Genomic DNA, 11065 nt, shown 5'->3' on the forward strand with positions numbered 1-11065 from the left:
GACAGTGTGGTAAGTCATAGTGTATTATTACTTTATATAAAGGCTGGTCTATCTTTCAGTTAACATTCTCATGCTTCACATATCACACATGCAGGGGAGGGATGTGTGGGATCGGGGGTGGTGGTGAGAAAGTGGAGCCCCGAGATTACTGTTGCCAGCCCTGGCGCCATGTGTCTCACGTAGTGGTTTGGGTTTTTTGCAGTACTGATGAGCAGCCACAGGGTGGCACTGTTGCAGCATGTTCCAGCTTCCTCAGGCATTTTCCTTTTTATTTGTCAGGAAACAATAGCTCAGCCTGAATAGTGAGATATTAGCGTGTTTATAACCACATCACAACGTGCAATACGGAATTAATAAAGTGGATCGGGTAATGCTGCAAATTCTACATTATAATTATGCACCATTGTTATTTTTTTTTTATTATATTTCATGCTCGCTGAAGCTACTGTTTGGCTGAGTGGATTTCAGGCAATTAGCAACTGCTGCAAGCAGCCAGATTGTAATAATGTATCGGCATCAGCACAGGTGACACTATCAAAGTGATGGAATTACTGTAATTGGTAAATATTTAATCTCATTTTCATATTTGGTGATAGGCATTATTCAGGGTGACTGTAAATGTGCATTTCTATTAAAGCAAGCTGTTATGGAATGAAGGGCCCACCAGGGAAATGTAACGGAAGGGCCCTGCTGAAGGGGCGTGAATAGCCAATAGGTAGGTGTGGTCATTAATTGGAGGGGTGTGGCCAACAGAGCTTTAGGAAATTAGAGATAAACATAGTATGACTGGGGGCCAGTTTATTGCAGACAGATCTAGCAATCCAGAAAGTGCCCAGGAATGTTGGAGAGGGAATTGGGGAGATGTAGCAGGATTAGCGGCAACCAGGAGAAGTAGTAGGAATAGAATGTAGGAGGAAGATTTATAGGTGATAGGAGTATTGTGGAAAGAGAAGGTAGTTGAGGGGATGTAACTAAGGGGAGCAAAATAAATCATAAGAAATTTGTACCAGAGGGGAGTAAGGTGGAGGCAGGAGGGTGAGGTGAAGGATGAGCAGTAGTGATGTCAGATGCAGAGTGGCAGTAGTGATGTCAGATGCAGAGTGGCAGTAGTGATGTCAGACACAGAGTGGCAGTAGTGATGTCAGACACAGAGTGGATACAGAGTGGCAGTAGTGATGTCAGATACAGAGTGGCAGTAGTGATGTCAGATGCAGAGTGGCAGTAGTGATGTCAGACACAGAGTGGCAGTAGTGATGTCAGACACAGAGTGGCAGTAGTGATGTCAGACAGAGTGGCAGTAGTGATTTCAGATACAGAGTGGCAGTAGTGATGTCAGATACAGAGTGGCAGTAGTGATGTCAGATGCAGAGTGGCAGTAGTGATGTCAGATGCAGAGTGGCAGCAGTGATGTCAGATACAGAGTCGCAGCGGTGATGTCAGATGCAGAGTGGCAGTAGTGATGTCAGATACAGAGTGGCAGTGGTGATGTCAGACACAGTGGCAGTGGTGATGTCAGACGCAGAGTGGCAGTGGTGATGTGAGACGCAGAGTCGCAGTAGTGATGTCAGATACAGAGTCGCAGTAGTGATGTCAGATGCAGAGTGGCAGTAGTGATGTCAGATGCAGAGTCGCAGTAGTGATGTCAGATGCAGAGTCGCAGTAGTGATGTCAGATGCAGAGTCGCAGTAGTGATGTCAGATGCAGAGTCGCAGTAGTGATGTCAGATGCAGAGTCGCAGTGGTGATGTCAGATGCAGAGTCGCAGTAGTGATGTCAGATACAGAGTCAAAGTAGTGATTTGAGATGCATGGAAGCAGAAGTGATGTCAGATACAGAGTCACAGTAGTGATTTGAGATGCACGGAAGCAGTAGTGATGTCAGATGCAGAGTGGCAGTGGTGATGTCAGATGCAGAGTCGCAGTAGTGATGTCAGATGCAGAGTCGCAGTAGTGATGTCAGATGCAGAGTCGCAGTGGTGATGTCAGATGCAGAGTGGCAGTGGTGATGTCAGATACAGAGTCACAGTAGTGATTTGAGATGCACGGAAGCAGAAGTGATGTCACATACAGAGTCACAGTAGTGATTTGAGATGCACGGAAGCAGTAGTGATGTCAGATGCAGAGTCGCAGTAGTGATGTCAGATGCAGAGTGGCAGTAGTGATGTCAGATGCAGAGTCACAGTAGTGATGTCAGATACAGAGTGGCAGTAATGATGTCAGATACAGAGTGGCAGTAGTGATGTCAGATACAGAGTGGCAGCAGTGATGTCAGATGCAGAGTCGCAGCGGTGATGTCAGATGCAGAGTGGCAAGCGGTGATGTCAGATGCAGAGTGGCAGCAGTGATGTCAGATACAGAGTCGCAGCGGTGATGTCAGATGCAGAGTGGCAGTGGTGATGTCAGATACAGAGTGGCAGTGGTGATGTCAGACACAGAGTGGCAGTGGTGATGTCAGACACAGAGTGGCAGTGGTGATGTCAGACACAGAGTGGCAGTAGTGATGTCAGACGCAGAGTGGCAGTGGTGATGTTAGATGCAGAGTGGCAGTGGTGATGTTAGATGCAGAGTCGCAGTGGTGATGTCAGATACAGAGTGGAGTGGTGATGTCAGATACAGAGTGGCAGTGGTGATGTCAGACACAGAGTGGCAGTGGTGATGTCAGACGCAGAGTGGCAGTGGTGATGTCAGATACAGAGTCGCAGTAGTGATGTCAGATGCAGAGTCGCAGTAGTGATGTCAGATGCAGAGTGGCAGTGGTGATGTCAGATACAGAGTCGCAGTAGTGCTGTCAGATGCAGAGTGGCAGTAGTGCTGTCAAATGCAGAGTGGCAGTAGTGCTGTCAAAAGCAGAGTGGCAGTAGTGATGTCAGATGCAGAGTGGCAGTAGTGATGTCAGATGCAGAGTCGCAGTAGTGATGTCAGATGCAGAGTGGCAGTGGTGACGTCAGATACAGAGTCACAGTAGTGATTTGAGATGCACGGAATCAGAAGTGATGTCAGATACAGAGTGGCAGTAGTGATTTGAGAAGCACAGAAGCAGTAGTGATGTCAGATGCAGAGTCGCAGTAGTGATGTCAGATGCAGAGTGGCAGTAGTGATGTCAGATACAGAGTCACAGTAGTGATATCAGATACAGAGTCGAAGTAGTGATGTCAGATGCAGAGTCGCAGTAGTGATGTCAGATGCAGAGTTGCAGTAGTGATGTCAGATGCAGAGTCGCAGTAGTGATGTCAGATGCAGAGTGGCAGTGGTGATGTCAGATACAGAGTCACAGTAGTGATTTGAGATGCACGGAAGCAGAAGTGATGTCAGATACAGAGTCACATTAGTGATTTGAGATGCACGGAAGCAGTAGTGATGTCAGATGCAGAGTCGCAGTAGTGATGTCAGATGCAGAGTCGCAGTAGTGATGTCAGATGCAGAGTCGCAGTAGTGATGTCAGATACAGAGTGGCAGTAGTGATGTCAGATACAAAGTCGCAGTAGTGATGTCAGATGCAGAGTCGCAGTAGTGATGTCAGATACAGAGTCGCAGTAGTGATGTCAGATGCAGAGTCGCAGTAGTGATGTCAGATGCAGAGTTGCAGTAGTGATGTCAGATGCAGAGTCGCAGTAGTGATGTCAGATGCAGAGTGGCAGTGGTGATGTCAGATACAGAGTCACAGTAGTGATTTGAGATGCACGGAAGCAGAAGTGATGTCAGATACAGAGTCACAGTAGTGATTTGAGATGCACGGAAGCAGTAGTGATGTCAGATGCAGAGTCGCAGTAGTGATGTCAGATGCAGAGTCGCAGTAGTGATGTCAGATGCAGAGTCGCAGTAGTGATGTCAGATACAGAGTGGCAGTAGTGATGTCAGATACAAAGTCGCAGTAGTGATGTCAGATGCAGAGTCACAGTAGTGATGTCAGATACAGAGTGGCAGTAGTGATGTCAGATACAGAGTCGCAGTAGTGATGTCAGATGCAGAGTGGCAGTGGTGATGTCAGATACAGAGTGGCAGTAGTGCTGTCAGATGCAGAGTGGCAGTAGTGCTGTCAGATGCAGAGTGGCAGTAGTGATGTCAGATGCAGAGTGGCAGTAGTGATGTCAGATGCAGAGTGGCAGTAGTGATGTCAGATGCAGAGTCGTAGTAGTGATGTCAGATGCAGAGTCGCAGTAGTGATGTCAGATGCACGGAAGCAGAAGTGTACTGAAAATGGATTGGGCATTCCTTGGTGCCAGGGCCGGCTCCAGGAGTTGCCGTGCCCTGTGCTGAATGGTGAACATGATGCCCTCTAGTCGCCGCCAGCGACCGAAAATGGGTCCATGGCCTAAATACCATAGACCACGCCCCCTAAGTGATGTTCTTTGGGGGCGTGCCCACGTGGCACGCCTCCCATGTAACGTCAGGCTGGGCACTCCGTCACTAGCTGGGCTTCCCCCAGCATAAAGTCACAGACGTGCCACTGGCAAAAGATGCTGCCTCCGACTCAGAATCAGCCCCTTAGACTCATCTTAAGTAATATTCCTGCCATATGTGACGCTATTTTATATTGTTTCTTTTAATGGCCACTAACATATCAGTATCACAATATCTTACTCCTGGCCTGCACAGAGGCTGCAAAGAGCCTGCACAGAGGCTGCACAGAGCCTGCACAGAGGCTGCATAGAGCCTGCACAGAGCCTGCACAGAGGCTGCACAGAGCCTGCACCAGAAGTTGTTTCTTCACAACCTTCTACTCACCTCTGGTAGCAGAAGTCTCAAGTCCATTGTGATAGTGAATTTAGGGCCTGATTCAGACCCACTCGCGAGCGGCTGTCCGCTCGCAAGTGGGTCGATGTTGTGCACTGCGCATGTGCACGATGGCGGGAGCTCCGTCGTGCGCACGCGCGAGACGCGACGAGCGAAGGACTTTCCTTCGCTCGCTGTGTCTGATCAAAGGGGGCGTGCTGTCAATGTTGATTGACAGCACGCCCCCTTTGGCGGGCGTGCCGGGGGCGTGCCTCCCTGACGGGGGCGTTCCCAAGGGAACGCCTACCGTCAGAAGCCGGCCCACTGACATCACTAGTGATGTCAGTGGGAGTGATTTTGGCTCTGATAGAGCCAAAATCACTCCGGGCCTTGCGGTTGAAAACCTCAACCGCAGGCTCCGGCTCGCAGTTTCGATGGTCGCGATGGTCACGACCATCGCGGCCATCAAACTGCACGCTCGTATAGGCTGTGGGTGGTGACCCACAGCTATACGAGCGTCCAGGAGGACGCTCCATAATTATGGAGGGCGGCCCTCATTCAGAGCGTGCGCTCTGCTCAGAGCGTACGGCTCTGAATGAGGGCCTTAGATCTTTACTGACCATTATTGTGCCTGGTCAGATGTGCCCTCCATAGACATGACTCTCCTTCAGGGGTTCTGGCAGAATTCCCCACTGCTGCTGACACCGTAGTGGATAGATCCCCTTATGTAGATGTACCCTGACCTCATTAGTTACTGTCCAACGTCATTCCTTACTATCAACGTGGACATAGAGGGGGAATATAAGTTTGTGGCGAGCGAAGTGAGCCCACACCGTCCATCAACTATAGAGCTAACTGTAAAGAGCAGAGCAGCACGTGGTAGGAGTCTAGGGACAAAGGGTAGAAGCTAGCAGGCAAACCTGGCTTGGGAGGCCCCTGAGAGAGGATTAATGGGCAATGTAACATCATAACTAGGCTGACTGCAGCAGGGATCTCTGATCCTCACAGAACTGCTCCCGGTGATAGGCCCCGCCCCCTGCATTAGGCTCCATTCTTGTTGTTGAGCTGCTCCATAGCAGCATTAGGCAGGGATCGGGGACAAGGTGCAGGTATTGAAAGGCGGTGCACTGCCTAGTACTGGTAATGGGAGGCCAAGGGGCACTTACACAGGCTGGGTAGAACCTTCTCCCTCTCGAGCAAGGCCTGCTAAGCCCCTCCCCCTTCCAAAAAGGGGCATGGCCTGGAATTAGTAGGGCTCACCGGGGAATTACCCAAGTCCCCGGCACCCCAGTCCGAGCTTCTCTGCCACTGCCGTGAAAAATATCACAAAACTCAGACAGTGGCTAAAGCACTATCTATAAGAGTAAAAAAGCTGAACTAGCAACACATAGCATGACAGTTAGCTTGCTGTGATATTATTATTATTATCATTTATTTATATGGCGTCACAAGTGTTCCGCAGCGCCTTACATCATTCATGTTTCTATATGTGAATCCATAAAGCTGGATTTAGAATGTTGCTATGAGACTGCTCGCTAATTTCTCAGACTCCAGCTTGTACTTAGGGCCTGATTCTCAGAGATGTACGCAAGCCCGACAGCTACAGATGTGTCCTCATGCACTGTTGCCCAAGTGGCGGGAAATAGCCCCTTCCGGCATGCCAAGTTATGGTCCGAGCGTGTTTCTCACTCAAAGGGGTCAATCCAATTAGGAGCGAGTTTGCAAGTGCGAGTGTGTTTCATGAATCTCACACAGAAAAAATAAATAAAAAAAGATAAAAATTTAACTTTTTTGTTTATTCTCAAACAAGTGAAACGAAAAATGCAAAAAAGGCCACTTAATTTTTTTTTTTTTTAAATGTTGAAAAAAATTATAAAAAGCAATTATTGTTCAATTAAAAAAACTGGAAATAAAAGTGGGGTGCCTAAACTAACAAGTTGATTTGGGGATAATTTGAGGCCATTTAAAAAAAAAAAAAAAAAAAAAACACTCCGAAATTGTCGTTTTTATATGATTGAATTAGGTCAAGAACATCTTTTTAAAACATTTCCAGCATGATTTTAAACACCGTATACCATAAAAATCAGTGCTCGAAGTGGGAATTTAGAGGTGGGGGTATGGAGATTGAATTTCCCCCCCTGGGCCCCTGCTTCCATATCACCCCATTATACGTCTCACCCCACCCCCAGGGCCGGATTGAGGGCCACATGGGCCTGGAGCTGAAAATGATTAAGGGCCTATTTTGAAAAGTGTGACCAGTGCTGTGTGGTGTGGCCAGAGCCACATGGGCATATACACCCGCTATAATCTCAACACCAATGTCTCTGTAAATATGTAAAAGAAAAAAATATATATTTTGTGAGGTAACTAGAAATACAATTTTACTACTTATAATTTATGGCTGACCATGTGGACAGCAGATGGTCAGTCAACATCATGCTGTCATGATGATGGGCCTATTTTTATTTGGAGGCCTGGAGCTGTAGCTCCATCCGCCCCATTGTTAATCTGGCCCTGCCCACCCCCACACTTCTCCCTGCCTGTTTCCCTCTCTCACCCTGCCCTTCTCAATGATTCCCTCACCCCCTACAATACTAACTGCCTGCCTCCCTCTGTCTGCCCCTCTCTCTACTTCCCTCTTACCTGCACTGCTGGAACGGAGCTGCCAGGAGCACCGGCCGGGTCTTCGTAGCTGCTGCAGTAGTGGGAGCCAAAGAGAAGCTGCCACTTGGCAGCTTCTCATTGGCTGGCGGCCACGAGCCCCGTGATTGGCTGGCGGCTGCGATCTCCTCGATTGGCTGGCGGCCGCAAGCCCCGTGTTTGGCTGGCAGCTAGTGTGCGCTGCTTACAATGCAGCCGGGACCAGATGGCTGCTTTGTCCCGGTTACATTCCAGCCGCTGATCGAGGTGTATCCCCTGCGGGACACATCTCTACACACTGCCGCCACTGCTCCAGCGCTGGGATCCCATACTGCATATTATCTTCTGCGGCTAAAATGAAGTGGGGCCGGGAAGTGGCGGTATGTCATACCGCCGTATACTGGCCCACTTCAACCACTGATAAAAATAGCAATTTTTATGGTATACTGTAGTGATGGCCATTGACAGCTGTACCATCGGTGGCCAATGGGTTCAACCATCGATAGAAACTTTAGATGGTTTAAGACTGCAGCCACAGATGTTTCCCTAACATCAGTTGGGGGCTGCCATAGTTGATCCAGCAACGGTGCCCATCAGCGATGGCAAAAACACTTGTCATCGAAAATCGATGGTTTGCAAACCATCGATGGTCGATGGCGATTCGTAGTATACTGTATAGTATACTATCCCTAATTGGAGGCCCCATATCGAATCTTGATAGATACAGGACCACCATAATAAAATAAAATTACATCAATGTTAAAAAAATAATAATATTATAAACTGTGTATATATATATATATGGAGCTATTAGAACTGGAATAGAGCGCCTTATGTGCTTATGTACCTTTATATATACAAAAACGGTATTAAAGTGACTAGTGGACTGTGTAATAAGTGCTGCAGTGCAAGAAATAATACATTAGGGGATACCTCCCAAACAATGAAGTAACCAAAATGAATATCAACCAATTCATATGAATGTGCAACCGTGCATTAATTATTAAAGTGCAAAGATATGAAAGTGCAAACCAGTCAATTAAAAAAGTAAAAAATAATAATTTTAATCAAAGACAGCAATAATATCCTTCCACATGAAGGATAAAATACATAAAAACCAAGAAAACAATTGCACATCTGTATATATATATATATAAAAATACCATAAAAAATCAGAGTAAATAAGGATTTAAAAAATAAATATAGCTTATCTGATAAAAATGGCAAGTTCATGAATGGGTAGAGAACAGGAGCATAATAAAATTATTATTTTTTAATAATTTGAGGGTAATTACATACAGGTGAACGGTGTAGGAATTACAACGGTTTCTATATGTGCCTCCCACTTTTTAAGGGGCCAAAAGTAATGGGACTATCAACTCAAAAGCTATTTCATGGACAGGTGTGGGCTATTCCCTCGTTATTTCATTATCAATTAAGCAGGTAAAAGGTCTGGAGTTGATTCTAGGTGTGACATTTGCATTTGGAATCAGTTGCTGTCAACTCTCAATATGAGATCCAAAGAGCTGTCACTATCAGTGAAGCAAGCCATCATTAGGCTGAAAAATCAAAACAAACCCATCAGAGAGATAGCAAAAACATTAGGTGTGGCCAAATCAACTGTTTGGAACATTCTTAAAAAGAAAGAACGCATCGGAGAGCTCAGCAACACCAATCCAGAACACTCTCCAGGAGGTAGGTGTATATGTGAAGACTTCACAAGAGTGAATATAGAGGGTTCACCACAAGATGTAAACCATTGGTGAGCCACAAAAACCGGAAGACCAGATTAGAGTTTGCCAAACAACATCTAAAAAAGCCATTACAGTTCTGGAACAACATCCTATGGACAGATGAGACAAAGATCAACTTGTACCAGAGTGATGGGAAGAGAAGAGTATGGAGAAGGAAAGGAACTGCTCATGATCCAAAGCATAGCACCTCATCAGTGAAGCATGGTGGTGGTAGTGTCATGGCGTGGGCATGTATGGCTGCCAATGGAACTGGTTCCCTTGTATTTATTGATGATGTGACTGCTGACAAAAGCAGCAGAATGAATTCTGAAGTGTTTCGGGCAATATTATATGCTCATATTCAGTCAAATGCTTCAGAACTCTTTGGACGGCGCTTCACAGTGCAGATGGACAATGACCCGAAGCATACTGCAAAAGCAACCAAAGAGTTTTTTAAGACTAAAAAGTGGAATGTTATGCAATGGCCAAGTTAATCCCCTGACCTGAATCTGATTGAGCATGCATTTCACTTGATGAAGACAAAACTGAAGGGAAAATGCCCCAAGAACAAGCAGGAACTGAAGACATTTGCAGTAGAGGCCTGGCAGAGCATCACCAGGGATGAAACCCAGCATCTGGTGATGTCTATGCGTTCCAGACTTCAGGCTGTAATTGCCTGCAAAGGATTTGCAACAAAGTAGTAAAAAGTGAAAGTTAGATTTAGGATTGTTTAGTTTGTCCCATTACTTTTGGCCCCTTAAAAAGTGGGAGGCACATATAGAATCCGTTGTAATTCCTACACCGTCACCTGATTTGGATGTAATTACCCTCAAATTAAATCTGAAAGTCTGCAGTTAAAGCACATCTTGTTTGTTTCATTTCAAAGCCATTGTGGTGGTGAATAGAGGCAAAAATATGAAAATTCTGTCAATGTCCCAATATTTATGCACCTGACTGTATATATATATATATATATATATATATCTCTTACACAAAACACTGGCCGAGGACACAGGCAGAGCTTGATTGGGAGGCAGAAGGTATGGGTGCCGCCGGCAATAGACAGTAACTGCAGCCACGCCGGGGAGATGGCTAGGGACACAGATCAGCCACCTGGATGAGGGGGTGGCCAGGCCGTAGCAGCAACAGGTGGAGCCGGTGGGGGGGGGCGGCCGGGGACACAGATAAGCCACCCGGATGAGAAGGGTGGCCGGGCTGCCGCAGTGCTAGGGGGAGCCGGTGGGGGGATGGCCGGGGACACAGATCAGCCACCAGGATGAGGGGGTGGCCGGGCCATAGCAGCACCAGGTGGAGCCGGTGGGGGGGGGGGGCGGGGACACAGATAAGCCACCCGGATGAGAAGGGTGAACAGCCTGCCACAGCACCGGGAGGAGGGGGTTGACCACACAGCAGCTGCAGCAGGCAGCCGCGCTGGGAGGAGAAGATGCGGCGCCAGCTACCCAATCGCTGCTGGCCACAGTAATCGGTACACAGTAGCAGCCGCGGCTACCAGGAGCTGTGGCTGCTGCTTCTATAGAACACACCGCTGCCCTTGCAGCCGCACCAGGAGGGGGGTCTCACGGGGTACCCGATTACTATGCCCAGCAGTGATTGGAACACACTGGAGGGGCAGCCATGGGTACAGATGGACCGGGAGGTCCCTCTGATGTAGGCGAATGCTGGAAGATTATCTTCCCGCAGCCGCCTAGTGGTTACTGACTGGTGGCATCAGATGTGACCATGTCAGGGAAAACCCAGTCTGGTATGGTGGCATCTGAATGCGACCGTGCCAGGCAAGTGGTTAGAACACACAAAATGACATGTAATTATGGGCCCAATTGATATATAACAGGTCATGTGTATGCCCAGGCATATAAAGAGGCATGACTGAGGGGTCTCTGGTGGCATATAATAGGTCATGTGTTGGCTTCTGATGCAATATAAAGTGGCATACTGTATGGAGGGAAGGAAAACAGAAAAA

The sequence above is a fragment of the Taudactylus pleione genome, unplaced genomic scaffold (assembly GCF_031769625.1).
Source record: "Taudactylus pleione unplaced genomic scaffold, aTauple2 ptg000063l, whole genome shotgun sequence".
NCBI classification, from domain to species: Eukaryota; Metazoa; Chordata; class Amphibia; order Anura; family Myobatrachidae; genus Taudactylus; species Taudactylus pleione.